The sequence below is a fragment of the Tricharina praecox genome, assembly GCF_024521635.1.
Source record: "Tricharina praecox strain CBS 144465 chromosome Unknown BZA05scaffold_19, whole genome shotgun sequence".
Lineage (NCBI taxonomy): Eukaryota > Fungi > Ascomycota > Pezizomycetes > Pezizales > Pyronemataceae > Tricharina > Tricharina praecox.
The window spans coordinates 698,439-704,438 of record NW_026250421.1 but is presented as its reverse complement, the minus strand read 5'-3'; positions in this window follow the sequence as shown (position 1 = coordinate 704,438).

The following is a 6,000-nucleotide window of genomic DNA, read 5'->3' as shown; positions in this document are numbered from 1 at the left end:
GTAGTTGCCGTACGTCATCGTAATCGCACGTTGTCTGTCGGCCATCGTTTAAAGGGCCAGTGAGCAGTGAGCCCACTCTCGCCGCCGCCGGCCATCGTCCCAACGCCAGTGGGCTCTGAGCAGTGAGCCCACTCTCGCCGCGCGCCGAGCGATCGGCGAGTCAACAGGAATAAAAACAACACCAAATCAGCGTCGCCGTCGATGGTGACGATGGCGACGTCGATAGTTCCTCCTGTCCTGTCCTGCGACCGATCAGCATGTAACGGAATCGCATCATAGTTTCTTCGTTCCTTTTTCCTATGCATCCGAGTGCATACAACTGTCAACGGTTCGTCGTTCGTTCGTGAGCGGTAACGGCGGCATCCAATGGGAAATATGCGCGTGTCTTTGAGGATCGTCGAAGCGTTATGTTATGTTTTGTTTTTGATCTCGGCGAGAGTGGGGGTGCCGAAGTTGTTTCGTTTCGTTTCGCTGATCCACGGTTCCCCCGCCCCCTCCCCCTCGGGCCGGTAGTGCGAGAGAAAAACGAAACGAAACGAAACGAAAACCGTTGTCGGTACCGGGTAGAGTACCGAGTACCAGCCCCAGCCCAGCCCAAGAATATCGGGAGAAAAAGCAAAGAAAAGATGAAGAAAAAACAAACACTGGGGCGATCGCTTCGGAGCGGGCGTAACGAAAAGGAAAGAGCCTAGGTATGTAAATGGGGAACCGACGTGACGTGATCTTGGAAGGAAGACGGCGAAAATGAAGGATGAAGGAGAAGTTGAGGTTGTATTCAACTTCGAAGAGCCATCTCATATGGATCTCCTCCGCTGCCTACAACGTTCGGTGTCTCTCGATCCGGCTAGGCCGGCTGACACCACCAGTCGGATCCACCGATCCGGCTACCTATGTAGCCTCTCTCCTCCTGTCTTATCAGATCCTCCATCTCTCCTTCATGAGTCCTCTCATGGTGATGGCAGACGACCCGATACTGCTGCTGCTGCTCCACGTGCGGCTGGACTGGATGGGACTGGACGGGACTGCGCTCAGTGGACTGCGCTGAAGAGAGGGGATCATGAAACCAACGATGCACAACTGCACACTTGCACACTTGCACAGGGTCCAGTCCAGTGCATGCCAGCCACCAGACTAAAATGTCGATACTTTGGAAACTAGTTGAACATCGAAAACATCCGAGCGCAGGCTCAGCGTCATCGCTTGCCTTCTCTATTTACTAACGGTAGTAGACTAGACTAGAGTGCATAGAGTCCGTTTCGGCCTTGCGGCCTTGCGATCGAGCGCGCGGGGACGTGGAGTCGTGGAGTCCTTCTTCCGCCGCCGCTCTTTGTGCCTTTGTGAGGGCGGCGCGGGTACGCGCACTCCTACATATATTAATTTGCCATCGCTCGTTCTCACTTCTCACTCGACCGACGCCATTCGTTTTTTCTCTTCCGACTCGGCTGTGCTTCATTCGGCCCCACTGGTGACCGCACCGCAGCGCAGTCGCCGGTGCACTGCAGATCTCCGCACTCCGCTCTCGGCCCTCCGCTCTCGCGCCAGTGCTGGGTGAAAGCCGCGTCTGCCGGTGCGCTGCGGCGCAGAGGAGAGCCAACGCTCTGGCAATGACCGGATCCTTTTTGTTATGTACCTAACAGCTAGGTAGATATACCACTGCGTAGAGCCAACGCGGGGTGCAGGATATTCGGTATAGCGCTCTCGTGCTGGTAGGCAGTCGGGAGTCGGGACTACCTCTTGATTATGTACCTATCGCTGTGCGGCGAGCCGCCGGCGCCTTGAGGCTTCAGCTCGTCAGCCTGGCTGTAGTAGGTAGAATCGTGAGTCTTGAGAGGCGACTTCATAACCACAGCCCCGAAAGTCCCCGTTCGGGAATGCGAACTACCTGATAAAGTCCTAATTAGGACCTTGGTCTACCGTATAGCTACTTACCTAAGTGCTACATGCCCTACGTGCTGCGCCCTCCCTACTAACTACGGTATACATACTCCAGTGGCGCTGCACTGCGATTCCGTGGACGAGTTTCGTGGCGTTCGGCGGTTTACCGCTTGCCTCTCTACATACGGTACCAGGTATGGAGTTACTCCATGTCGCAGACTAGCAGACTGGCAGTTATTTCGCTGGCCCATTTCCAAATTCCACCGCCACAAAACAGTGAGTGGATTTTGAATAGCGATGCGCCTGAAGACTGCCAGGATCATGCTACGGTACCAACCACAACGAGACCCAAACGATGGCGATTGTTAGACGAAACCAGGACGTGGCTTTGCGAGCACATATCGACGCGAGACCCGTCGGTTGACGGTATGAGTATGTAAATAGTCAAGCCGTTACCCATTTGTTAACGAAGGCATCAAGCAGTTTTCGCCGTTCAGCAGGTACTTCCGAACCAGAGTTCCCGGGCGCCATAGACCAATCTATATGATACTTTCGTGCGTTCCGTTTCCCGCACGCCGCTCGGGAAACGGATGCGTACTATAGTAACTAGACGCGACAGCCGCCACAAACGACTGTATTCCTTGAGCAAGCGTATGCCAAAATGGGCGCTCTGTGCGACGAAGGGGTGGTTAGTAACCGCGGTAAGAGTAGAATCGCAGCGAAGACGCCCACTCCCGCCGCTTGCATGTCAACTGGCTAGCACGAAGTGCGGCTCAGTTGCACTGGTAGTTCAGGCTTCTGCCTGTAAATCGGTCTTTTTTCCTCGGTGTAGAGTACATGTTGCAATGTTTATTTGGTCCCTTCCGTCAATGATGAAGTTCATCATACGGATTCTCGCCTTCGTAGCCGGCTGCGAGAGGCGGGTCACGTGATACCTTCAATCGAGTGATGTCGAGTGCTCCACCGTCACGCCAAAAACAAACACAAAAACAAAAACCATCACCACCCCGGTGGGTGGCTTGAAAACCCCAAGAGCTGAGGCTTTCATCCGGGGTTGAACTGGGTGCCTTTCCTCAACTCCCCTCGCCGACTGCATGGGCCAGCTACACCACTAGACCACGCGGGGTTTTTTCCGTGCTGGATTCATGAATTCGACGCCTATCAAGTCGTGAGAGCCCCCGCGACGGACAAGCTCCGCCAGAACAACAATGCTGTCTGCGCTGGGCGAGTGAACAACATGCCGTGTGCTCGGTGTCCTCCGCCGTCCTTCGATGTCTGATAGCCCCTGCCATATGTAATCACCTACTCTACTCTATACTCTTCTAAGTTTCTGATAAGATTGTAGATCTCTATCGCGAGCAGGTCTAGTTGGTCCGGATCATGGAAAGCACTCGGACACGATCGAACTGAGTACTGGTATCGCAATAATTCGTTTCCACTCCGACCGCTTTCCGCAGTGGGGGCCATTATTTCAAGAGAGGTTTTTGATGGAGCATGGAGTATTTAGGGGCCACGATACTTCATAGCCGCCGCCGTGCGTGGCTGACGACTATGAACCATGGACACGGGAAGCAGCCGTGGATCGAGAGTGTAGAATGTACATAGTAGTCGATTAGAAAGCCAATGTCATTCTCTCCGCACAGCGGACAGAGCAACAACATTTGGCCAATGGCACATGCATCTCACTCATGCATGGCCGGAGGAAAGACCTTTGCTCTGAAAGGAAGAAAACCTCCGCGTATAACCTGGGGGGATAATAGACCAAGTTTATACGCGTATGACTTGGGAGGGTAGGAAACCAAGTTATACTCTCTTTGTTTTTTTTCTTCCTCGTCAATACGAAACCGTCCGTCACCCGGTTTCGGAGAGGCCATCCCCCAGCGAGCAAGTCGGCTCTCACCCGACTTGGACTCCCGGAGGAAGGGGGAATGAATTTTGCCGGCAGCAGAAGAGAAAACCCCGTCCTTGAACCTTTTCTGCTCAGCCTCGAGGGTTGGATCCGTCTATTGTGCCTGCAACCGGCTACTTTGTAGACCGGTTGCACGGATCCCTCAGTTCCTTGCTGCTACGGCTGAGCAGAATGGCTCTGTAAGGTTATCCTGGAAGTGAAAAGAGGGGGGGGTGGGGGAGAGAACGACGTACCTTGAGGTTTGATCTCGAGATCAGGTGGAAGGAAGGAAGGCAAATGGTCGATGAAGAAAAGGAGGGAGGAAGGAAGGAAGGCGAATGAAGGAAAGAAGGTGAATGGTCGACGAAGAATGGAAGCTGTGATGGTCGTAAAGAGAAGGAGATAAGGAGGAGCAGAAGGGGGGATTTTGTAGGTGATTTAGGAGCCGCCAGATTCCAAGCTGGTTTTCGCCGCCGCCAGACGGCTAGACCCCACCAAAACTTGCTCATCAGATGCAATGAGCGAGCAAACGTGACGCTAGTTGTCGAAGACGGGGTGGAAGTGCCGCCATACCGCCATACTGCTAGACCCCACCAAAACGTGCTCATCAGATGGAACGAGCGAGCAAATGTGATGTCAATCATCGGAGACGGGGTCGAAGTCACTCGCACGCCGAACCAGTAGTCACTGTCGCAGGCTGGTCTTGCTGCAGCCGGTACGCCTTGTACTCCTATGCCGTCCTACAGTATTATCAGGCCTGGCTCGTCGCGGATACCACACCACCGTCACCGCGGATATATACTACCCTAGGGTACAAGGAATGCGGCACTGCCGTATTAACTAAATGGGCACGAGTTAATACGGTCTGGGAAGACGACAGTCAAATGGCTCTAATAGGACTCCTAAAAGGGCTCTATTCCGGCTATTAAAGGGCTCTATAGTCTAAAAGGGCTCTATAGTCTAAAAGGGCTCTATAGTCTAAAAGGGCTCTTCATAAAAGGGCTCCAAAAGGCATTGTCACTGATACGGCTATAAAAGGGCATGGTTGATAATATGGCTTTTAGGAGCTTATATTGCTGACCTCAACAATTACATGAGCGCGAACTGCTGCTTGAAACTGCTGTGGTTCTATGTATGATAGATACCGCTGCTCACCCCATATATATCCTCCCCTCCCCGCCTCTCCCTGACTCTCCGGCCTTCACCCGGGTACCTTAGCACAGATTCAACATGACCGGCGTGCTGAATAGACATTCTGTTAGTACCGGGACAGTGGGTATCCGTAGCGAGCTAGGTCTAGGAGCGCAATACGTACCTGCTGTAGGAAGACCAGAGACGAGGGCGAACGACGGTGAAGGGAAATACTGTGTGGTGGAGTGACAGAGGAGGAGGGCTCGGCGAGAGGCGGGGCTGTCGGCAAGAAGAGAAGTTGTTAGCAAGAGGAGAAGCGTGAGGAAGAAGTGACGGAGGAGATTTTCGGGAGAGGAGGAGCTGTTGACAAGAGGAGGAGCGAGAGAGGTTGCGGCAGGAGGAGGAACTGTGGGCGGGAGGAGGTGGAGCTGTCTGCTAGAAACGAGCTGTCTGCAGTGCAAGAGGAAGAAGTGATGGAGGAGCTGTGGGTGCCACCGTGCCGGTGAGAGGATGACGTAGTGATGGAGGAGCCGTCAGCGAAAGGAAGCAGTGATGGAAGAGGTGTCAGCGCGAGGAGGAAGTGAAGGGGGAGAGGAGGAGTTGTTGGCGAGAGGAGGAAGGGAACTTGGAAGAGCTGTTGGCTAGATGAGGAAGTGATGGAAGAGCTGTCGGCGGGAGGAAGCGAATGTGGTTAGTAGTAGGCTGCGGGCATCAACATTGGTGGGCATGGCGGGGGAATGTCGGGGGGTACGCATGGTGGGTCGGCCGAATAAGGAGAATATTCTCCATGTATAAATCGAAGCCTATTCATCACTCAAGCCGGAAGCCTAATAAGCGGTAAGGGATCTTTTTACCAACGGATGCCCGAAGAGAGTGGTGGCGAGACATTACATTTACTACTAATCGCCAGTTTACACCTCAACGCCAAATCAGGCTTCTGTTCAATCGACATATTCAGTATTGACAGCCAAATTAAGTATAAGAGCCTAATTTGACTATTGTAAAATGGCCGCAATTATTGCCAAACGCCTATTGGTTCAGCTTAGGCTAATTTACTAGCAGAAGCCTGAATTACCAGAGCAAATGAGCCGTATTTTGTGTCAGGA